Source organism: Uloborus diversus, chromosome 10, assembly GCF_026930045.1.
Source record: "Uloborus diversus isolate 005 chromosome 10, Udiv.v.3.1, whole genome shotgun sequence".
Lineage (NCBI taxonomy): Eukaryota > Metazoa > Arthropoda > Arachnida > Araneae > Uloboridae > Uloborus > Uloborus diversus.
Genome location: NC_072740.1, coordinates 62,198,168 through 62,224,875, shown reverse-complemented (window position 1 = coordinate 62,224,875; position 26,708 = coordinate 62,198,168).

The window sequence follows — 26,708 nt, the reverse complement described above, 5'->3', positions numbered from 1 at the left end:
TTTCAATAATTTTCCGGGTATACGTTATGAAAAATCGGTAATTTTCGGGAAAATTCTCTCTTTTCGTCAAACTTTTGCTTTTAGTGCTTCCCAGGATCAGTATTCATGAATATTGTTATTGCCAAAGTTGTAGAGCTTTAATTTCCTTCAATTTGATATGCTACTTTGTTATATTTTATTCAACCAATCAAAAGTTACAGAATTTCAAACACGCACTTTCATGGCAAAAAAATGGAACACTTACCGTTCACAAATTTCAAACTGACTCGAAAGGATCGCGCACTTCCTCTTTTCTCAATGAATTCGAAAATCCTGATGGACAATAAAGAAGTATTTGTGGATTACTACAACTCAAATGATGTTTAAGGTGTGTGGGAGGGAGGGGGGTCGTGAAATTGTGACTTTGTGACAAAGGGGGGGGGGAGAGTAAGAAGTGTGACATCAAGCATTTTTTAATACGAATATGTTTATAAAAATTAGTTTATGAATAGTACTTTGTGACAAATAGGGATTGGGTCAAAATGTTGAGAAAAAGTGTAACATCATTTATGAACAGCCCCTGACCAAGAAATCCGACGAAGATTTGCAAAACTACGTTTATGCAGTATGAATTAGCTCCATACCCATTGCATTATTTAACGAAAGTGAATTGAGGATGTGCAGAAAGTCAGCAATTCTTCAGTAAGAAATTTCTTAGAAGTAATAAATAAGTAAATGTACTGAAAGTCCCCGACGCTGGGGTGGGGGAAAGGGAAGTTAAAGGTGGGAAGGGGAGCCACATTTTGTGGTTTTCGATTATATCTCGGAAACGGCAAGAAAAATGTGTTCCGAATAAAAGTAAAAGTTAACTAAATTTGTTGTGAAATTGTTTTCATACATATATGTCACATTTTCAGTGCTATTTTAGGTACACGTTCTTGAAAACCAATACTTTTCAAAAAAAAATTATCTCGCTCTTTTAGTCTCAGAGTGTCTGTGCCAAGCAGGCGCTCAAGGGATCTTGTGCAGCAATCATGTGACAAGGACCTTGACGGTTTTCTGTGTCTTGAAAATCCACCGGCTGAACACTTGAACTGCAGATTCAAACCTGATACCAAAGAAATACGAAGCCTATGCACAATCACAGCAACACTAAACTGACAAGCAATAAAAAACTACGAAGTTCTAGCATGTACTCAATTTTGTTACTCTTATTGAAATGAATATGTGACGCTATAGCAGGATAATTAAAATTTTAATAATAGAAATAAGGTAAATGTAGCTTACCAGCAGCACCTTTTTGTAATTATAGTTTTTATTACATTATTATCAATCATATTTTGAAAGTGTTTATATAGAATATGGATTGATAGTAATTAGAAAATGAAAATATCATCTTTAAGGTGACATCTTGGTTCTATTCTGAGGCGAAAGGGTCATGTCACCAGCAGTGGAAAAGTTTTTCTTAGAAATTGGTAATGTATTGATGTCATCGTCGTTCCCTTCGTCCTGGATAAATATTTTTATTATGTTGTTGCAACTGCCCTTGCAATGCAAGCTTGCGACAGAGAAGTCTAATGATAATTTTCTACAAGTGGTCACCTGTAGAACCTGGTCACTTGTAGAAAAGCAGTCTGTCAAAATCATCTTCCAGATTCCGTCAGGAGCAACATCCGATTCAGCACGAGTTAGTCATTCATCCTTTCCCAAACCGCGAATCCAGTACTTCACCATTAAGTTCCTAGCTACAGGTTAACTTGGTGGTACGGCAGAGTTAGAGATCAGTCTTGATGTTTGTAGCTATTTTGATAAATGATCTGTAACGGAACTCATTGAGGGACTTTTCTGTGGCTAGAGCACCATACCATGAGAGATAGATATGACCCCAGCAGCCTCAATAGATTCAGGGGAAGAAGAACTGTTGATATATACCTTAGATACATGATTTACGATTTTAGATTTCTGGCAGAATGTTGTGATCAGTTGAGGATTTGGCTATCAAGAGAGCAACCAGGAGGACTTCCTCTCAAATGATAGCTACCGAAGAATTTTGCCATCTGATGATAGCCGTCTTCCAATATCAACGTCAACATCACCTAAAACTCGGAGAGTATTTGTCTCGCTTTTCAACAGCTTCATCATAAGCGGATTTGTCAGCAGACTGTTATTATGAAAGCTGGACAGAAACCTTCTTGTTTGACCGTCGTTTCAATTTTCTAACTGACGGTGATGTCCATATGGTTTATACAGTCGTCTCTTTTTGCCTAACAGTTTTGTAAACTAGGTATAACAACAGATTCAAATTTAATTAAATCAATGTCGTTATCAATTTCCTTAAACAGTATGTATAGTGCTGACTTTCTGCACGTTCTCAGTCCACCAATTCATACTGCATATACGTAATTTTGCAAATCTTCGTCCGATTCCTTGGTAAAGGGCTGACCATATAAATAATGTCACACTTTTTTTCAACATTTTTGACCCTCTACCCCCCCCCCCCTCTCCCTTTGTCCCAAAGTTCGTTTTACAAGCTACTTTTCATAAACATATTCGTATTAAAAAATGCTTGATGTCACCCTTCTTACTCTCCCCCCCCCCCTTTGTCACAAAGACGCAATTTCACCCCCCCCCCCCACACCTTAAACATCATTTGTGTTGTAGTAATCCACAAATACTTCTTTATTGTCCATCAGGATTGTCGAATTCATTGAAGAAAGAAGAAGTACGCGATCCTTTGACTGACGTACTGACTGACTGATGTACTGACCGACGGACTGACTGACTGACGTACTTTTCTCCGCACGCACCCCACCTCTTAGCCGTAGGCCTTAGGTTCCACCGCCACTGACTGACGTACTGACTGACTGACGGACGTACTGACTGACTGACTGACTGACTGACGTACTGACTGACTGACTGACGTGTTGACTGACTGACGTACTGAGTGACTGACTGACTGACGTAGTGACTGATGTGCTGACTGACTGACGTACTGACTGCGATCCTTTCGAGTCAGTTTGAAATTTGTGAAAAGTAAGTGTTCCATTTTTTGCCATGAAAGTGCGTGTTTGAAATTCAGTAACTTTTGATTGATTGAATAAAATATAACAAAGTAGCATATCAAATTGAAGGAAATTTAAAGCTCTACAGCTTTGTCTTTTACAATTTTCATGAATACTGAGCCTGGGGAGCGCTAGGAGCAAAAGTTTGACGAAAAGGGAGAATTTTTCCAAAAATCACCGATTTTTCATAACGTATACCCGGAAAATTATTGGAAATTTGACACATATGTGTAGAAACAGTTTCATAGTAAATTTATTTAGCTTGAATTTTTATTTTAAACGCATTTTTTTCACCGTTTCCGACATTTTCTCGAAAAACCTAAAATTTTCTCCCCTCTCCTCCCTCCCACCTTTAGCTCACCCTCCAGGGTCGGGGACTTTTAGTATGTTTACTTACTAACAACCCCTAACAATATTCTGAAGTCAAAAATTATCGCATATTCCATGCACGCTACAATGTGTTCATTGACTGGACTACTATCCGACAATAAATTGAAATGCTGCTCATTCGGTCGCCGATATCTTCTTAAGTTTTTATGATGCTCAACTGGAATTTTTTTTATATGTTGCCAAATCTATTTGTTTACTGAATTTTGGACAGTATTAATTGCTATCTTTTGCGCATGTGCACTGAGAAATTAATTGCTTTAAATGTTAATATTTAATCAAATATTATATACATTTTTTTAAAAAATATTTGTAGTTATTCTCTTGTACGCAGTCAAGTTATCTGAAAGTTTGGTAAAGTAGGGCGAAAAAATGCTTGTTATGGCCCAAATACATATGAACAAAATTGATATTTTTGTAAGAAATGTTTATAGCTTCATAAATATAAGTGACCCTTTTACGAAAATCTGTAAAATTGTTGCACATAGTAAGTACACTAACTTCTGATGTGTACAGCTTATCCCACTTCTATTTACGATGAAGGATAATCACCCCCCCCCCCCTTTTTTTGGTTCCTCAATTTGTTGCAGATCCCCTAAACGCATGGGTGATTTAACTTTTATTGAAAAATGTCAGCTGGAGTATACATTTTTATGTGAAAAAAGTTGCAGAACTATTTTCTCGAGAAACTCTTTTAACAGGTGAATTTTTGTAAGTGCCCCAAAACCTTTGCTTATATCGTCTCCTCTGAGCAACAGTAAGATATCTAGTCCTAGAAATAACACTAAGCTATCTTACTGTTGCTCTGCAGCTACGATATAGTGTATATTCCATTTTTATACATCACAGTTATTTTTTACTTCCTCTTACAAAAAAGGAAGTATTGTATTCGCGAAAAAATTTTCACTCAAAAATCAGCCTTAATTTCCATTTTTCTCACTCCCGAATGTTGAATTTTTTTTTTCGACTCGACCACACGTGGATATATGCCTAGGAACCAACACACACCCGAAATATCCATTTTGACGACCCCCGAGTTGATTACAACGTATTTTCTCGTGACGTCCGTATGCACGTATGTATGTGCGTATGTATCTCGCATAACTCAAAAACGGTATGTCCTAGAAAGTTGAAATTTGGTACGTAGACTCCTAGTGGGCTCTATTTGTGCACCTTCATTTTTGGTTGCATTGGGATGTTCCTAAGGGGGTCCTTTGCCCCTTTTTGGGAGAAATCATCGTTAATTTCGATGTAAACTCAAGTGGTGTTATAATTTGTCGGACACTTGGTGATATATCGCCAGTCTTTTGGTCGCCAAGTTTTGTCGCCAACTTGGCGACAAATTTGGCGATTTTTTTTTAAAAACCTGGTTTCAATTTGGCCACTGATGGTGATATTTTGAAAGTAAACTATTGAATTACATTAAAATTGCCAGCAATGGCGGAAATGACATTAAATTGGAGTAAAAGGAAGTCATGTGATGCACACATCAGCTCGTTTTCTACTGAAGTATAGTTCAATCTTGCTCCGTAGAAAATTTTTACACTGTATAAGTGAGTACGGCTCTGTTAGAAAGAAGACGATGTTTGAAATGAAACACCTCCAAGAAATCTGCCCTTTTGCATTTAATTTGAACATACATAAAACACAGTAAAAGATTACGATTGTATAGGTAATGAAGTAAACTTATTGTACCTCTGTGAGAAAGAGTTTACAAATTGCAACCTCTATCGTTGTGGACAGAATTCATAGCATAGCATAAGAGCGTTGCACTCTATCTCTTATGCTACTGTTGCGTCTGCAGTTCAAAAACGAATGAATGAATTAATAAATAAATAATGAAACAATAAACAAACGATAACACACATTAATTAACATCTATGAGGAAAAAAAAAAAAAAGATTGAATAAACTAGTGAATGAATAAGTAAATAAGTGAATGAAGGAGTAAGTAAGTGTTTTTATAAATTAAGAGATATATTTATAAATTAATGAATAAATACGTAAGGTGATTCAATAAATGAATGAATAGGTAAGTTCTCTTAAACAAAATCAACTATGTCACTTTGCCCCGCGTGCACTTGAAAAATACTATTGTCCAATTAAAATTAAAAATTGTTTATTAACTGAACAAATCACTGGATATCAGTAGAACTTGCATCTCAGGTACCGAAATATTAATAATTTTTCGTGAAATCTCATACGCCCAGTCTCATCTTTGTGCAACTTTAAAAAGTGAATATACTAGCTAAAACGTCAATCATCGGTGACTGCATTACTCGCTCTGAAAATTCGGGAAAGCAGCTGGTGGATTGCCAATAATTCGTTCCTCTGGTTCGACTGAAAGTATTGTCCGTTTTTCACGAGAAGGCACTTCGCCACGCCGCCTCGAACGCAGAGTTCCATTTTACGCGGGGGTGATCGGTAAGCAATCCACGTGTTTCTAAAGAAGACAACCGGACAGCCTTAACTTGGGCGTGCATTTTAATGTGCAAAAAAGTCTTAGTGTCCTATACATCACTTGCCTGTTGTCATTTTAGTTATTCTTACATTTTAAAAACTGCTGCTTTTACAACAAAATGCTATGATCAAAAATATACCTTCTGCCGAAAACAGCGAAATAGAATCATTGGATACCACGTAACGAGGGAGGAGTCAAGTGCCTTCTCGCGGAAAACGGATAATAGATTGAGTAGATCCAGTTGACTTTGGACCAATAATTCCTGGTTTGAGGGAAAGTGGAACAAGTAAGACGCGTGTTTGGATACGCCGTGGCAAGAAGGGGACTAATTTCTGAATTGCTGGTTAAGTAATGTGGCGATGCAGGTAGCAAAAAGTGGGAAAAGTACATCAAGTACACCGCAAATGGCGATAAACACCATTTTACCGCCGTAGGCGGCTAGTGTATAGTACTATTAAAACCTGTGCGCGTCTGTTTGTATGAAGCAATATCTCTTCGAGAACGACTAGGGTTGAGAGTCGAGCAATGTACTGATTAATTCGAAATTTTATGAAAAACTCGTTCCGTTCGATCTCCGTTTTGCACTACTTTATTAGCGGAGACATTAATTAAAATATCAGCGAAACTTTCTACTCTATCTTATGAGTTTTCGATGACACGGAGAACTAAGCCCAAAAATACACCTCCGAAAGTGACAAACAGGACCTTCAAAGGTGTAATTTGAGGCAGGCGTCGAACGAGGGTTTGCAAGATGTTACTAAAAGAATGTGTGTTTCATACCGGAAAAAAGGATTAATCCTTGCTTTTTGATGAGTAAGACTAAAAAAAAAAAAAACCTTTAACGTCTTCTATCTTGAAGTGACTGGCGAGGAGTTGAAAATTGCAGCATTTATAATCAAGTAATTGTGGGCAATGGGGTCTCCGTGGCTTTGTGGTAGAAGCTTCGCTGTATATACGAGAGGTAATGGGTTCGATTCCCACCGGTGCCGTGACTGTTATTTCCACTTTATATGGTGTAAACCTTTTTTGTATTGTCTTATCTGTAAATTAATACAGAATTTCAAAATTATGAGGCTAAAACACCAATATTCCCGGAGTACGGATACGACGACAACAACTACAATATTGAGTTCAATATCCTTTCCGCAACTGATTAAATTCTCTAATTTTATTTATCTGCTGTTGAATGAATCAGGATATTGAAATGTTTTCTATCAAAAACAGTATCTAAACAACATTTCACATTTGACAAATGTAACTCATTTCCCCAAGTGGAAAATATTTTGAATGTTTTACAGATTCGTGTTCTCCGTGATTATTTTAGTTATGTTTGTTTACCTCTGCTATTAATAGTATTCTGTAAACTATCTGTATAGTGTTTTGAACTTCTTCAACTATCAGAATCTAATTTCAAGGCTCGCTTGTTTCTGCTACACAATCAACTTCCTTCATGTATATATTGTACTTTCTGTCAAAAACAACGTCGAACCTATAAAGACAGCTATCTCCTTTCTTCAGCTTCTCAGCTATGTTTCGTTCCTGTTTGTATTTGAAAATGTTTATTTGTTCTTGGCATAGATTTATGCATGTTCTTTGTTTTGCTTATTTTTCTTACTGAAAATAGGTTTTTCATGAGTTCAAGTGTTCTTTTCTAGTCTGTTTCATATCGCACCCCGTCAACAGAAGTGACGCAACTCAAAATTAAAAAAAAAGCGTACTTATTATTGAAAATTTAAATTTAATACTCTTTCTTGACCTAGCATTAAGTTAGTTGAAATAACTGGTGCGTGGTGCCTCATAAACGATATATATTGCGGCATATCTTTAAATTTAGAACAAATATTTTTTAATAATTATACACTATTAACTTAGACCACGAAAATCAACTAGAAAATATAACAAGATAAATGTTTTGTGCGTTGTAGTTTTTGAAAATAAATCGGTTAAAAGTAATATCCTCAAGTAAAAACCTTGATTTTCTGCAAAGTTATTTTATTTTTGATTTGTGTCATTTCTGTTGCCGCAGTGCAGAACTTTGGCGTGAAAATAGACATGATCACAATGTAGCAAGGACCTTAAAAGTTGTTGATTATCCGTTCATAATTGAACAAAAAATAATTGCGTTCATTTAAAATTTATTTTTTAAACTTAAATAAAATTAACGGCATCAGAAAAAATATATTTTATTATTACTTTTATGACTGTTAGTATTTCTTTACTTGCCACATTTGTCACTTATTAATAGTGTTGCAAAGAAAAGAAGAAAAAAGGGTTTATACCAGGAATAAACCTGGCTTTTTGGGAACGAAATTTTGAAAATTCCTATTAATTTTCAAGCATTTTAAAGGAAAAAAACTTTATGAATATTTTAACCTTTTACCTTCACGATTTAAAAATTTTAACGCTTTTTACTACTGTTAATGCAAATTAAGTATTTTTTTTTTCTTAAAAATGTATAATTGGCTATTACACATTTTACTTTAGGTGTGCCTCATATATGTGTTAAAAATAGTTTCCGTTAATGCATACATACCTCCAAAATATCGTACAAAGATAGCTCCAGATTGCTACTCATGGTTAATGCTTTGTGAATAAAAAAAAGTTTTACAAAATGCTATTAATATTCAAAAGCCAATTACAATTTTTTCATGCACCACATTCTTTACAATATTTTAATAAGTGACTTGCAATATGAAATCAATAACCAAAAAAAAAAAAAAGATGCACCACGAAGGAGTTGTCAGAATGAAAAAAAAATACATACTGGAGGACAACGTTTAAAAAAATGAATTGATTGCAAAATGAAAGCAAATTGATTATTTATTGCAGGAAAAATCCCAAATGAATGGAAGTTTTAGTACCCTGTATTCCACCCTGTGTGGTAGGCGAGGGGGGCTTCGGGGTGCATTGCAATGCAATGTTTTGCCACTCTTAGCATAAATGTGAGGGGCGATTCTAGTAAGGATTGATGCGTAAAAGTATCGTACCATGTTCAACGTGATCTCTGTCAATATTTACTGTAAAGGAGACACTAATTCGATCAAACTCATAAGCCGTCCAACTTACCATTCAAAGTGATCCCAAAAATGCTGTTTGTGGGAAACCAGGGAATTGAGCATTTCAGAAAAGATGATAATGTGGAAGAGGAAGTCCTCTGACACCGTTGCTGTGTGTGATCGAGCATTATGCAGTTAAATAATGGTTCCAAGGAGCTCTGCTACGAGTGTCAACACGTTTCAGGACCATACCTCAAACGTAGCGTTAAGCTGTGATGGTGGTATAGATAAATATTAGGGGTGACCTTGTTTCGTATATGATAGAGTACCATATATCACCCCTGTTTTGGGTGTTGTATGCCGCTGAGAAGCAAAGACACTATATAGGGTCTTTCACAGCGGGAGCACCACACGCGTAAACGGTTGTCATCATTTTTCAAGTTGAATCTGCATTGGATTTATTATTATTATTTTACTTTATTTATTTATTTATTTTTGCGGTGAACAGATTTTTCAGCTGGTGGAATACCATCGGGTGCCATGGTATATGATACATGGTCACCTATAATATTGATCCACAGCACCATGACAGCCTAACGGTACGCTTGGGTAGGCTTCAGTTACATATGTCGGCACTCATGGCAGGGCTCCCGGGTTCCATTTTTTAACAGGACAATACTTGGTCGTATACAGCAAGGGTGTTAGAGGACTTCATCTTCCACATTATAACCTTCTCTAGCTTGTTTGATCCCCTGATTTGTCACAGATCGAGTATATCTGGGATAGCTCGGGACGATAAGTTGGACAGCCTATGAGTTTGACTGAATTATTGGCACGTTTACTGTAACTGAGGTGTGAGATGACGTAGGATATCGTACGAAACTGTTATGCCTCAACGCTTGTCTTTATTACCTCGTACATGCACGTTAGACGTGGCTCAACAGTAGGGTGGTTCAAAAATACGGTAATGGGTTAAAACTTCGCGTAGACAAAACTTCGCGTGGACAAAACTTCGCGTGGACAAAACTTCGCATGGACAAAACTTCGCATGGTCAAAACTTCGCATGGTCAAAACTTCGCCTGGACAAAACTTTACGCTGTCAGAACTTCGCCTGGACAAAACTTCGCGCATTCAAAATTTCGTGCGTACAAAACTTGGCACAAACAAAACTTCGTGCGTGTATTACTTTTCGCATCTAGAATAAAACTTCTTAAAATTAAATTATTTTAGTTGTAATGTGAAAAAATCTTTAAATTACACGGACAATCGACGCGCGTTATAAAGACCATTCTGTTATAAGGATTAGTGGTAAAAGTCCCAACTTGATCCCTTTATAATCTATGTTAATTTGCTTTCGGTATAACGACCGTTCTATATTGCTTAATCCTATATAGCGACTGAATTCAGCGGAAACTCTTTCCGGTATTTTTTTCTGGTAGAATATTTTTGCAACCTGAAGTGACCTAAAATGATGAAAAATTTTGGATCATTCAATTTCTCGCTCAAATGGAGAGGCGAGCGAATTATGAGTAACACCGCGGAAAGCAAGTTGGGAGAAGAGGGGGGGGGGGATCGCTTCTGAATTTTACTGACAAATTTTGAATCTCTAGTTTTAAAATAGGATTAGGAATAAATGATGCATAAATTAAAAAGAACTACAAAATTTTTAATCATCAAAATTTTTTTTAGTTAGTTAGCTATAGAACATTAAACTGTTATTATGTGTGTGAAACCAATTTATCGTTTTTGGAAAAGTGATCAATTAATCTTAATTTAATCTTCAAATTTATATTAATTATTTATTACTTCATTAACTTGCTATAATTAAATTCATTTAGGATTTACACAATTAACTTGCAATCAAGTAATTCATTTTGAAAAATTAGTTTTTTATGTAGTGTATGTCCATTGCGTTCCTGGAAATCATTGAACAATACCTCCCCCCCCCCTTTCCCAAAAAAAAAAGACAGATTTTTACTTGTTTGCTAAGTTTATATGATATGTTTATGGAAGTTCATTGTTATATATATGAATGCGCGAAGTACTGGATAGGCGAAGTTTTAGACACACGAAGTTATGGATCGGCAGCGTTTTATACACGCGAAGCAATGAATCGGTGAAGTTTTTGGCCGCGAAGTTTTGACTGAAGACCCAAAAATACATGTAAAAAAAAGTTTCTGCTAGATAAAAAGGACACCCCTCAATATTTTTAGACTTGTGGATAGTAATATAATGGATAAATTTTAGCTTCCTATTTCAACTGTAAAAGGGTGTTCAACTCTCTCCCCCAAACTTCATACCTATGGGGAGGGGGATTAAAAATACATTGAACTGAAAAAACTATGCTACATATTATAATATACACCAGTAATATGCATATAATTGCAATAAAATAATTTACAAAAAAAAAAAAACAGCTGGGAAAATTAAATGTTTCTAAATTTGTTGCATTTTCTATGCTAGGGCTAATGTTAAATTAAAAGGTCATTGAGCGCCCTTTTAAAATTTAAGTAAGAAGCTAAACCTTTTACAGCACAATACTATTATTGAGTCTAAAAAAAATAAGGGATGTCCTGGACTAGCTGAAAAAAAGTTTTTTGAATCACCCTACTCAACTGGGTACTAAAACCTACATTCACTTGAAATTTTTCCAGTTATAAATGATCATTTTGCTTTCATTTTGTAATCATTTTCTTATATCAACGTATTCCCTACGAATGTAAAATTTCGTATCATTCAGTCAACCCTCGGTTATCGCGGTTAATCCATTTCAGCTTCTATCATGATAAGGGGAGTTTCCGCTAAATAGGAATCTTTGTTTAAAAATCGAGTAATTTAGAATTTAGAGCGCACGAAACTTATTTTTTTACCTTTAACACAAATTAAAATTTAATACTTTAAATACGTTTTTAACACAATTAGAGCGCTCTAGACATGAAACAATACCCTTTATAGTCACCATTACACTCGTATTGCTTAATATATAGTACACAAGATAGGAAAGAGAGGCATATAGCACGTAATAAATGTCACATTTTTATTATTGGGTAACAAACTAAACACGCACTCACATTTCGTACACGCTATTACTAACCAATGGAAATAGCTCAACCCGGTCGATGATGAAATAGGTAACAATTAGAAAAAGTATCTCCCCCGCTCCTCTTCTACATTGTCTTTTTTGACCGTATTACTTACTGTTTGAAAAGCAAGTAGTTGAACACCATTTACAAATGTATATATCCCTTAGCAGTAATAAAGTGATCTATAGTTTCCTGTTAGTTTTTAATGGTTGAAATCGGATAGCGATTCTCTACACTTTCTTCAGAGATTTTCTTCCCCCCCTTTTAAATAGTTCTACAACAGCCTCTCAGAACAGCTTACCTTACTTAAAAGCCATATTTTGTTACTCTTCTGAAGGAAAGACTTGATACGAGTGCATAAAAAAAAGACTAATGAAATGTTATATTTGAAGGGGGGAAAAAACGTGACAAAGAAAGTGAAACTGCGAAAGTCGAAGCGCAAAATGGTGGGTTGACGACTGTATATCGCTATCATTCTTAGAATCAACGAGTTGTCATTATCAATGAAGCAGAGAGGCATTAAGAAGTATAGAGCAATGGTCTCAAAGAAAAACGCACATCTCACTATAGTTTTTTTTATTTTTTTTTATTTTTCAAATTGAAGAAGAGTGGAAGCTCGATAAATGATGTTTTGACGAAATAATCTTTCGTTCAGGACAAAATCATATTCTTGTAATTGAAAATTTAACTTTTTTACATGGTCGTAGAATCGGCGTATACTGTGAAAGAATCGCTCAGTATTTCTGAATGTCGTAAATATAACTACACAAAGCCTATATTTTTATAACCTTTTTCAGACCAGAAAGAAAATCTTGAACAGAATGCAAGTGTGACATGAAAAGAATTGTACTTACATATATTAAAAGCTACTTTCCTATTGCTCAGACTTTGCCTATAAAAAAGTAAACGATCTGTTCAAATGTGTAAAAAAGAGTGAACCAGATTTTGCTCATACTAAAACCCGTTGGACAATGTTCTTTACTTTTCTTCATTTTTAAAAAGTTAGTGAAAAATACATTATTTTAATTCACCCACAATGATTCCCTACATAGGTAAAAATCACGAGAGCGGGCTCATTATGGATGTGTATTAGCCAGGTTTCGGCTATGTTAACCTTAAAGCAGGAATTATTTAATGGAGAGAGCAATCCAATCATGCGCTTGACAAAAGCTGAGGCAAAGAAGCCAAGTCGGTTAATGGAAAGAGCAAGTCCAGCCATGGGCTTAACAAAAACTGAGGGAAAGAAGCCAAGTCACGTGACTCAAGAACGACGAATGGTTGACATGTTTTGCGTGAAACTAGAGAAAGAAACCTGATTTCTTCCAATGCTTTGCTTTGAAATATATCACGTGACTTGGGATCGTTGCTTTGCGAATAAAAGTCTTCACTCCCTCCATTTTACCTCTTTTCAATGATGTAAACGCACCCTATAGGTTTGTTCCCCAGTTATATGTGCTTCTAAGCATCGCGTCAACGTGCGGTATTATGTATCAACTACAAAAAATTCGTAATTTTTCCAGCGATAGCTATTGAAAACTACCATATCGATCCCCTTCTAAAGAGAACAGTATGACTTAGACCAAAACCTACTTCTAGCAGCTTTGTGCTTGATACTACAGAAATGCAGAGCGAGCTTTGGCCAAACTCAAATTTAGAGGATTGGGACTATGTTTAGTAACATTTGAACTAGATTGTTTTGAAAATGGTTCTCCAATCTCTCCAGAATCACCACGAAAATAAACAAGATGACTTTAGTTCCTAAAAAAAATAAATACATTAATAAATAAAGTTATCACGTATGTTACGTATTTAAGGGTTATTTTTTTAACAAAAAAGAGAAAAAAGGGATACATATTAAATGCACAGGAAACCGACTACCTGTAACTGACATGTTGCAGTGCAGATAAAGTGAAGATTGATTCTAAAAAACAGAAATCTGTTGTATATTTCACTTATTCTTCACATTTTTGAAGAGGTACGAGACAGCTATACGTTTTTATAGGCATGCAGCAGAGCTAAGTTCTATTTTCAGGTATGAACCAAAAAAAAAAAGAAAAGAAAAGAAACACTTTATTTAAAAAGATTTTTGAAAAGCTTTCTAAAAGTACGCTCTTCTTATAGTATCTATTTTCACTACCTAGCATTGGGTCACTATTTTTGTCAAATTTTATTACAAAAAATATGTTATTTAAATGTATCCTTGAGAGAGAGAGAGAGTCACAGAAAAAAAAATTGGATGCTACATACGACCAGTAGAGCTTTCAGTTCATTAAGCTACATTTTGCACGCAAGGAGTAAGATACTTCCATTCAATATTTAAGGATTCTGATTTTTTTAAAAAAGCTCTAAAAATGAAGTTCTAATGAAAAAAAAAGTACATAACATGTAGCGCACTTTTGTTACTTATAAGTAATACCGGTGCATGATGAGCGAAAATAATTTCGTGACATTTTTACATCACGATTCAGCTGCTTCAGATAAAGGAGTTGATTTCAACTGAGGTGCAGACATCTTTTCATTTAGCAAGGTACTTGAACCTCAAAAAATATTTCTGTAAACAATTTTAGGCTCATGATGATCCATCATGGAGTTATAAAAAGAAAGCTTTATACAATAATATTTGCTTAAAATTTAACACATAATTTCAAAAAAAAAAGAAAAAAAACAGATTGCGCGCACCAGACGTACACTCCGTTAGTCCGCACCCCGACACAGTATTTTAAGGGACATAAAATTACCAAATCAAACTGAGAAAAATATAGTTGTGTCACGGAAAGATTGTAGATGAACTGGAAGTGGAAACGGAACACTTCATATTACAAAATGAATTGCTCTGTTGCCGCTTTTAGTCCATCCGCCATCCGTCCGTGGCACAACTATATCACAACTCAGTTTCTGTAAAATAATAATAATAATAATAAATAAATAATATTATCAAAACAACATTCTAAAACTTAAAACAGTCCGTCTCCAGTGGTAGATATGAAGGAGAGGGTTTTTTTAAAGAAGTAGATAAAAAATTTTTATGAAGCTATAGAAGAGACACATCTTTCTAATCCAAATGCAAAGTTGATTTTTTATATGCATAAAAGCTGTTTTTTTTTTACCTATACAACATTGGTCGTGCTCGAATAGAGTAATCAGTTTACTCGGGCTCCCCGGGGACTAACCAGAAGTGTTTTGATAGGGACACCAGTTAGCCGATCGTATATGAGACAATTCTATGCACACTAGGGTGTTTCAAAAAATCCTTTTTCTGGAAATTCAAAATTTTAAGTTAATAAAAAAGCTGCCTCTGAAGAGCCACGTACGCAACAAATATTTTTATTTAAACCAAAAAGTATTTAGACCTCCCGCATGAGGCATAAAGCCTAAAATTTTCTTCCAAAAAAAAAAATCATTTTCTTTATATTAAATATAGTTTTTTTTTTTTCGTAGCTCAGAAATATATTTTTGTTTTTAAAGATTTGTTTTTTGAAATCTTTCAAGTTCACTGATGTAAACTATGTATTTGAATATTATTATGAAAAAAAAAATTCTTAATCAATATTTAGATTTCCCGCATAGCACTTAAAATTAAGAATTTTTTAAAATTAAAGTTTTTCATATTGAAAAAAATAATTTCTCTTCGGGAGATGAAAAATGCTTCTAACACTATTACTGCTGATTTGTATGTAAAATGACCTCCTAAATCTAAATATGAGCAGTTTTCCCCCGTCACCCAACACTTTTTGGATATAGCTCCCACCTACTTGCAGCTATGTTTCTTATGAGACGCTGTGGCGGAAAGAGTAAACTTTAGAAAAAACAACATACAGAAGCATTTCATCGGTAGAGAAAATTTCATTCTCAAAATTCGTCATTTTTAAATGCATTTAATAGGTTTTTACTGCACTGAGCCGAATAAAAGAAGTTTCAACTCGTTTCGACTTCATTTGAAAATATTTCTAGGTGTCTTATCTACTTGAAAATTTGTTGTACTGCAATCAACTTATACTTTTAATCTGTTAAAAATATTTCACGAATACACATTAATTAAAATTTCAAATTTTTGTAATTTGGCTAAAACCCCCTTTTTACCTGAATGTGAAAAGTTGTTCTAGTTAGGGAATCGTAATTCCTTTCTCTAATTGCAAGGTGCTTTGTTATAACATATGTTTATTTAAGAATGGGAGCTTAAAATACCTTTTCTTTTTTCACTCAAGTAGACATAAAAATTATTAATTCTGGTAAGTTGAAATGCATTAACTGAAACTTAATTTGATGTGTCGTTTCAATATTCCTTCAATGTTAAAAGCCTGTGTTATCCAATATCCTTTAGTAAAAACGTTAGTGTAAAAACATATTTATATTTCTGTTTTTGTGTTAAAGTTTTATATTCAGTTCTTGTGATAATATGCTCCTAGGTAAGGAAATTGAAATGGTATTTAAAGAGCTAGTTTGTACCCTTATTCTTTTCAAATTTTCTTACAGTATAATCAACAAAGAACTCGAATAATTTTAAGCACAAGCGAACGTAAACCTTACATCAAACATAGTTTCTTAGGGAACAAATATTTGAACTAGCATTTACAAAAAAAAAAAGACGAAAAAGTTATATTATGTTTACAGTGGAAACACTTAACTTTAAAAAATCCTTGTTAACAGTATATTATTACAAGAATTGGAGATGAAATGTCAACTCAAAACCAGAAATATAAATATATATTAATGCTATATTATTAACTCATATAATCTCATTTTCAATCTTAATTACATTTGAGGCTTTGAGAAGCAAAGGGATGCGAGTCGAATTTTTAAAGTTTTAAGTTAAGCGTGTTTAAAGTTCAGATTTTAGGTAGGCTTTCGTTGATTTTTTTTTCTAAATCATGCTATATACTGCCGTGGGCAGGTAAACGGCGGTATCTGCAGAAATGAGTTTTCGAGATACTTGAAAAAAAAGTTTTGGATTCAATTTTAACAATAGGAAAACGATGGAGAGACGTTTTTTCGTGCTTTTTTTCCGGCGGAAACCAAATAAGCAAGCTTGTTAAATAAAGCTAACATACAATAGATGAAAAAAGTGCAAAAAATATGAAAAATTTGCAGTTAGTGCCCTTTACCTGTTCACGGCACTGTAGCAGTTCCTACCAGGACTACTTGTACTATCTCTTGTCCGATAGAAAATAGGTTCTCCTACCATTTGCACTGGTTACCTCCCAATTTTTAATTTCGACACTTACATCCCTTTTTTCTTCTGACTGCCTCATTTATGAATAAATAATGTAGAACGTTTTTTTACTTGTTTTTTTTTTTTTAGTCTGCGATGCGACTCGAATGCAACATGCACCACATTCACGATTTTGTACAACATAAGCATATTTTCAGATACTTCACTTATACGACTGAGATCGATACTCTGGTTTTACGTCGAAGAATAATCGAAAAAAAAAATAGTGAGCAGGAAAAAAATTAGAAAATAAGTTTTTTAAAAAAATGTTTTAGCGAGGAATATGCCCCTAAGTCTTTGCTACAAACTTATGTTTTTGAACTTTTCACATCCCTAGCTCTTCAGAAGAATATTAACGCTTATTATAATGTTCCCTTCCCTTCCAAATCAAAATAATAGCTATGAAATTGTCGAAAAATAAAAAAGGGGGGGGGAGACTGTTTCCGAAAAGTGATGGGTGAGGGAGGACAACGGTGATCATAGCCAAGCCTTTCCCAAACTTTTGAAATGTTTATTCTCTTTGGTTATGTAATTTGTAATATATTAATGCACCAATCGAAAGTAGAACGGCATACACATAAATAACATACATAAATGATGGGAGATACTTTTGCTAATTCCTAAAAATGGTGTTGTTTGAAAAAGAGTTATTGGATGTGTTAAAAATATGAAAAAAAACTGCAGAAGTGCCCACGGGGGGGGGATTATTTTTATTTATTTATTTGAATTTATGTATTGCTTTATTTTTAAAAATATCATTTATTTTATTTTATTCTGTTTATATTTTATTTCATTTATTTAGTTTGTGTGTGTATGTGGTATGTCATTGGCGTCGCACAGAACTTTTCTAATGAAGTAATAATAATAAGAATAATTAAAAATAAATAAATAAGAAAAAATATTTAAAAAAAATAATAGAATAAAAAAATATAAAAGGGAAAGAGGGTCGGAGTTTTTATTTATTTATTTATTTTTTTTGAGGGGGGGATTTGCAAAATTGAACTTGGGAGGGGGGTGGGCACCCCTGAAAAACTGTAAGCCTTCAGCTGTCCTTTTTGTTAAATGGTGTATGTATTCAAATAATAAACTAATAATAAACTAAAGCCCAAAAAATGTGATGGGGTAATTTTTTTCGCACAACCCAAACACGATAGTTTTTGCGCGTGCGCAAACGTGTGAGGCTGTTTACCTGGTCAGAGGTTTCGTTTTCGTGAAAGTGACAGGTTATCGCTCTTATTCTGTCATAAAAAATGAACCACTGCTTCCATTTCAACGAGCTACTCTGGAAGTCTGCCGACCACTTAACACACGGGAAGAACAGAACAAGACAACGAATTACAACAAGCGAGATAACCTCGTCGTAATCAGCGAAAAGGAAATCGCCTCCACTCCACGGCATCGTCTCATCACACCCACACTAATGTCCACGAGTTTTTCGAGCGATAAATCTCGCCAACACGGCAAACCGAAACTATCGCCAAATACTGCCACTCATGCGCGCGCTGGAGAAAAAGACCGCCTTGGCACGTCTCCCGTTGAGGCAAATCGGAAGGCGAGGCCGGAAATGGAGACTCCATCCCTGGGATGAAGCATTATATTCCATCCAGAGGGATGCTGCGAGTGACGTCACGGCAACACGTGGGTCAGGAGATGACAAATTCACTTTTGGCAATCAACCTAGATGAACTATTAACAACTGGGGTCCCTGTGCAGAAGGGTTCTCCCCAGACGACAATTAGAAAACCATGAGCGATGTCAGTCTATTTGAATACTTTTTCTGTTTCGAATTACGAATTCAGAGCTTTCATTTTACAACTTTTTTCTTTTCTTTTCTTTCTTTCTTTCTTTCTTTCTTTCTTTTTCTTTTTTTTTTTTGAACTATATTCAAGCAATTGAGTATTATGAGCTTCATTCTTCCCTAAACAAAAAAAAAAATCCCGTCAGTTTTTTTTTTTTTTTTTTTTTTTTGGAAATTTTGTTCGAAGCACATTTTCAAACAGCATTAGCAACTAGTATATTGTAATAAGAAACTTTGCCATGTATCTTTTGATATAAATTCTCTGAATTTTAAAACGTTGAAGAAGCTCCTATTCCTTTTCGAGTGATCAGAGCCAAACCTAATCAACAACATTTCCTTCTGCTTTCTATCTAAAAAACCAATTTTTGTCGAATTCCTTGCATTACTTCCTACGATATTGAGCACTCTCCCCCTACATGAGAAAATTTTTCGATTTCTCCACCTTTCTTTGAGAGAATTTTCCAAAAATAAATTTACCCTTGCTTTTTTTGGGACCATCTATATCAGCTTTTGTTTCATTCTTTTCATTTCTTCTTGAGATGTAGCAATCACGCTTAGCAATAAAAACGTACAATTAAGCCCATTTCCTGGCGTAGCCGATAATTTTGTGGAGCAACTCGTCCCGTTCAATGGCTGCACAGTTGAACAATGTTCTTTCTTCAATCAACATTCTTTAGAAAATCAATTTTGACGAAGATCTATTTCGCGGTTTTGTTAAAATTTATGAACGATTTGTAGATCAATTTTTTTTTCTAAAAGCTCCCGGTTTCAAATCTTCGTTTCAGTTAGTTGTAAAAAGCCGTAGAAGAAACAGTAAGCTTCCACGAAAAAAATGATTTGGAATGAAAACTTTGCACACAATAGTTATACTTTTTTAACTACAAATGCTTCCAGTATTTTCTACTTGTAGAATCCATGTCAATTCAGGCTGTGGGGGATACCTTGATGGTCTCAGAATTTTTTTGAATGCAACATGTGTTACAAGTCATTAAAAATTAAGAAAAGGGCATAATTTGTTTGGGGGGGGGCTCAGATAGAGGAAGCCAAAGTTGGCTCTCCGGGCATCATTGCTCACTTGTAATTGTCGACAAAATCTTTAAAATTTTTCATCTTTAGAAAAGTACAACATACATATTTTGTTGCAATTTGTTTTATGAGTTTACTTTTTTTCTGTTTAAAAGATGTGCACCGTTATTTTGGAACATAAGTTTAATTTTTCTTTGCGCCATCTTAAAAAAAACATTTAAAAATTTTTTCTCAAAAATGTCAATTTTAAAATTTTTCCTTTTACTCTTGAGTAGTGCCACTGAGCACTACATTCCCAGAAAAGGAGAGCTTCCGCTTTTTCGTTTAACAGGTTTTAGAGACATTTGAAAGAATGACGGTTTTTCAGGAATTTTATATGCAAAGGGTATACTAGAAAAATCAAACTTTTATTAGCTGCAATTGGTCAGAAGACACTTTTAATTTAGTTATATTACCACATTTCACTTTTTGTTGACATTTAATTCAGGATTTATTTTATTTATTTATTTATTTATTTTATTTATTTTTTTTTTTCTTTGAAAAAAAGGAGACACTGAGCTCAACGAATCTTCTACGCTAAAAGGTTGCGGGTGGAAAAAGGTTACTGCGCGGCAAATCGGCTGAAGACTTCTTGTTTTCATAAAAAATAAAATTCCTTAATGAAGCAGCAACTAAAAATGAAAATGAGGCTATATAACTAAATGCAAAGTATCTTCTGACCACTTGAAGCTAAATAAAATTTTGAATATTTAAGTTGTCAGAGAATGTAGTACTCAATGGACTGATCAACAACAAAAAATATATATATAAATTTTGAAATTAGCAGTTTTGAGGAAAATCAAAAAGAATTATTTTAAAAATTTGTTTTCAAAGAGCTGTGGAAAGAAAAACTAATACATATTTCAAAATGGTGCATATCTTTTTGAATAGAAAAAAAAAAAACTTTTAATTAAAAAAAAAAACGAAACAAAACATGTTGTACCATTCCAGAGATAAAGATCTTTAAAGATTTTGTCGAAAATCCTAAGTGTGAAATGATGCCCGGGACACTGTTTTGGCGGCCTGTATTACGGGCCCAAGATTTTTTTTTTGGGGCAAAACCAAAATCGTCCCATATTATACTTTTCCATGAATTTTAAGTTGTTACATTAAAAAAATTCCGAGATAGTCAGGGTAACCTCCTGCCTGAATTGGCACGGGTTCTACCTACCGCTTTAGGTAGCAAACGAAAGTGTCGACTTAAAATCTATTTTGACGGGGAGTTTCTTCAATTTGTTTTATTGAGATATTACTTCAAAAATTTTATAATTTCAAGTTTTTCATGGAAAACATAATTACGTGTTTATGGTGAGAGTATCAAGTCGTGTGTTTTTGATTTTTGTGCAAAATAATTTGTCATTGCATATTTACGATTTGGTGTTTTTAATGGAATGCAAATTAAGTTACTACTTTTGCGGAAGTTCAAACTTATACAGTGGCTCCCAAAAGTGTTCGTACACCTTGAAATTTTGTAGTAAAACCAAAATAACGCAAAGCTGAGTTCGAATATGAAGTCCAATTTTTTTTCACACCATTCCTATGCCATTCTGAAAAAAACCTAGTAGTTTTTTTTCAAAATATTGCCAGATTTTATTTTTGATTTTTTTCAAAAAACGAAGAGACAAAGAAAAAATACGCCACAAAAGTCATCGTACACTGAAATATTTTTGAATAAATTGATGATTAAAATTATCATATGTGGTTTTTTCGTTATTTTTGTATTGTAATGACACTGTAAAGTAGTTTGCCTTTAATTTTTTGTTTATTTATTCCCTAATATTCTGTTTATTATTTTTAAATGGCAGCTATAAGTAGAAAACAACAAACACGATTCGAAATTTGATTTTTTCCCCTCACAGTAGACATAAATTGGTTTAAAATGTCTCTAAATTAGTTAATTTATACCATTCTATAGTGAAGTGCTTAAAAAAATGATTTAAAGACAAGAATCGGATCGAAAACAAGGTAAGAAAAGGTCAACTGGCAAAGTTAACAAAGTCTGATCGGAGGTTTACAGTTAAAAAAATTATGAAAAATACACATTTGTGTGCTGAAAAAGTTTCTGCAGAATTGAATGAACCATTTTATGTTTAATTTTCACATAAAATTGTTCGTCAAGTGCTCTGATTAGCGGGATCTCTTCAAGCAGAAATTTTCTTGTTCGTGAGAAAAACAGTAAGCTTACGCTTTCCGTCGTAAAATCAATGATAAATAAGCTCAAAACGTTTTGGAACAACTTCTTACTTATAGAGGAAAATAAATTCCATATTTTAGGTTAAATTGTTGTATATCTGTCAATAGAAGAAAAAATAAGGAATTTAATCTTAAGAACCTAGTTGAATCACTTAATCAGGACGGTGAAAGTGTTCTTGTGTGAGGGTGCATAAGTGCATCAGGACTTGGAAATTTAGAATTTTTAAAAGAAATAATGAATCATGCTGTTCATTTAAATATTTTAAAACACAATTTTAAACTATTAGCCCAAAATTTAGTAATCGGAAACAACTTTGTTTTTTATCAATATAACGATAAGAAGTTCACGTTTGCGTTTGATGTCTCAAAAATTGTCCTTAAAATTAGAAATATCTCCTAAATTGACAGAATTCAACTTAATGTAACATATTTAGAGATATTTGGAGGCTAGATTACAAATATACAGCTCTGAAACGAAAATAGAGCACAGAAACAGTAAAACTCGAAGTGTGGTTGAACACTTACTCAGAAATTGCATAAAAAAAGAAAAAAAAAAACAATGAAATCTATTCCCACACGTTTAAAAGCTGTTATTGATACTGTGTGATATTCTACTAAATAATAATGTTGTAAAAAGTTAGATTATTTGCTAATATTTTGACATTTTATCAAAGTGTACGAAGACTTTTGTGAGATAAAATTTCCGCCACTTTTTGGTTTTTGATTTTTAAAAAATTAAGTTTTAATGTTTCATTAAAAATTTTCATGTAGTTTTGTTAAAAATAGATCATAGATCTTGTAATTAAATACCTATTCCGAAATATTAATTTTAATCAATGCATGGGGCCTTTTTCATTGAAAGTCGTAGGTGTAACGAACACTTTTAGGAGCCACTGTATATGCGAAGAATTAAAGTTTGGGAAACAAACTAAGGTTATTATTTCAGCAAAATTCAAAAATACAGCAAGCGAAAAATTGTTTTGTTTTGCTATATTTGATAAACATGGAGTTTTTCTAAATTGAAACAAAAAATAAGTAATGAATAAATAAATACCCTTTCGCTGAAAGATAAAAAATAGAAACGACGACGCTTACAGAGCACTTTTAAGTTGTCGGGAAAAAAATGCTTTACGTACCTTCAGTTTTAACAAATCTCTTTTCCAGTGTAAAAATATGAGCTTATGATTGGAAAGACACCTGGCGCACACCATTATAAAAGCAAGAGTTTCTCGTAATCCCGAAACTCGTTTATGTTTGTTTTTATTATTATTTATTTATTTATTTATTTATTTATTATTTTTTTATTATTATTATTTTTATTTTTATTTATTTATTTATTTATTTATTTATTTGAAAAATGTGTCCTTTTATAACGTTGTCGTCTATATTATTTTTCAAACACTCAACGTTACATAAACAGTTTATACAAATTAGAATTTTTTTACGAATACAGTTGAACTTAGTTAATACGAAAGGCCAAAAACATCCAAAGATGTTTATATTCACCGTTATTCGTACCGTTGCAGAATAAGTAAATTAGGGGGAAAAAAGAAATGCAAGTAAATTTCCTCAAAGAATTACCACTATTTGTTATTACCAATCGACACATTGTAATAATACAATTACAAGTAATTTGAGGAAAATTTAACGTTTTTGGAGAAACATTCCTTGCGTGTGTTTTACTCCTATTATATATAACTAGTCCCATATCTTATTGGAAAACGCCTATTGTCCCTCGTGTATAGACATTTTCAGATTGCGTCGCATAAAATTGCATGGAAGTGCAACTGCCATGCAAGTAAATCTTTAATTTAAAATGTCCACAGGTTAACAGGTGTAATGTATAAGCTTTATTACCTGTACAAAAAGATTCAGCGTGTGCTTTTCGATTCCTATTGGGCTTTATGCAACAATTCAAAATGACACATATGGCTCTCTGTTTAACGACGTTCTATTTAACAACTTTCTCTATTTAACGACGGCTTTTCACTGTCACAGATGGTCCAATATAGTGTTAAAAGCATTCTATTTAAGGACGATTTTTTGTGGTCCCTTGACAGTCGTTAAATAGAGAGCCAACTATTTCCCAAAATAGGAAATTATCTTTCATTTATTGTAATCGTTTTCATACGTAAGAGGTTGTAATTCCCCCCCCCCCCCCCCTTTAACTATTTTTTCACGTATTATGCAGAGGATGTCACGAGAGAGGAGAGGTTCGTAGCTTATTGAATGCCGTTGACTGCGTCATTGATTTTTTTTTAATTTTTATTTTTTTTGGGGGGGCGGGGGGTAGGTTGACCTTCATTTTTATGGAAAGGTTCTCATTCTTAGGTTCTCTCTGTAGCATTTGAGGAGGGGGTGCTATTGTTCTTGTAGAAAAGGACACCTTTGTTAGGGGTGTCCAAGATTTTCTTCGTGATTTAATGCAAATGAAGTCGCTCACAGTAAACCATACTTAACAGACAAAACATTTGTTTTTTTTTGTTGTGATTCCGTATTAATCGTGGTTGTATTGAAATGGTTCAACTATAGTTGAACCTTTTTTTTTTTTAAACCAATTTTCTTCAAAAATCTGAGGGAGTTTCAATGGACAGTAGTATCTCTTTTAAGGGAACCTTTGAATAAGGGGCATCTCTATTTAAGGGACACTTTTTCTGTTCCCAGTCCCTTTGAATAGGGTGCTCCATGTATTTACCTCTAATTAAGGGACACTCTACTTAAGGGACAGTCACAGAGAAAAATTACGAATAAATATGCATAAATGGCATTAGAAATATCGAATTTACTGGAACTCAAGGTTCCCGTTTTGTCCAAAAATTAAATAGTAAAAGTTTATCTTGACATTAACATGAAAATAAACAAATATGTATTCTAAAATTCTTTCTGTGACCTACACACATTCACGCTTTTTTCTTTCTTCAATTTCTTCATGCTCCACCGCGACAGATAGTGTGCCGCCCATGACAATTTTTGTATAGAAAACTTGAAATGTAATCACGTTTTTTGCGTTGCAAATTACATGACATCAACGAAATCCATGTATCACATTAATTAAAAACTGAAATCTGCATGAAAATCAGTTACAAAACTTTATTACAACAAAGTTATTGGTAAAATTTCAATATTCATTTTTCCCCCCAACTTGAATAATTCTGAATTTTTTTCAGGATATATGAAACATTTTCAATACTTAATCTTAAATGCTATTAGTTCACATTTTTTTTTAAAATTTACTGAATAAAATGCACAGTAGTTAGCAATTCATCTATCTCCGAAGAAGGCACACCTCTATTTAAGGAGGTCCAGGATACAAAAATCATCAAATTTTGCAATTTGTTTTATCATTTAAAATTTTTCTCCGTCTTTTCTGCTTAAAAGGACGTTTGAATCTTGTTTCTGTCTTAGTTAGAATTAAAGATATAATTATTTTTGTTGCATGCATTTAACTAATATTATATTTAACTTTAAAACTTCAAACGCGTTTTTCTCCATGATGCAGTTTTTTTCCCAATTTTTTGCATTCAAAGTCTTGTAAGTCAAGAACTGATGAAGATAAAGTAATGAAATTTGGAGCATATCTTTTTCAAACAGTTTACTTTAATTTTTATTCGGCGAATTTGAAAAAAAAAAAAACTATTACTGCAAAAAATGTGATTTTTTTAAAAAGTATCTTCGAATATTTTGAAATTTTTCTTCCACTATTTTCTATTTTTTATTGACTTAATATTTTTTAAATCGCCGAATAAAAATTAAAGCTTGTATATTTGTGCACAGTTTTGTGAAAAAATTTGAAAACTGACCAAGAATATTTTGAGCTTTAGCAATTTAAAGCAACCCCATTTTTAAAACAATAATTAAATTTAAATTAAAAAAATGTTTTTAATATTTATATTATGATTTTACTTATTAAATAGTTGGTGAATCAGTGCAAAAGATTTCAAAACTTTAAATTGTTTGATATTTTTTTTTTAAATGTGGCCTGGAAGTCCTTAAGTGACAAGTTGTCCAAAACTCAGAGTGTCTCTTATTGAGAGGTTCTATTGTAGATCACTTACTATTATGCTTCCATTTGACATCATAGACGCTATCTAATTTAAAGTCTTTTGGTGAAAATGCAACAATAATAAGAAATGAGCATAGATTACATGAGGTGACTCAGCACAATGGCCACTAGCTATAGGAGGCTTCATTTTAATCCTGATATGAATATCAACAGAAGAATACCCCCCAAACGCCGTTGGAATAATAAAATATTGTGAGGTTTATAATCTCTTGTTCGAAAATAATTCGCATTCAAGAAGGTTGCGTTCTTAAATGTATAAGGTCGTTTTACCTTGCCTTTTCGATTAACTTTTATTTTTCCAATACTCGCATCATTTCATGAAAAAAATTACTATTCTATTCACAAAGCTTCAGAATGTCCGGAAGTTTCATTGTATTAGTGATGTCGTAACTTTAACTGATTCTTCTCGCTC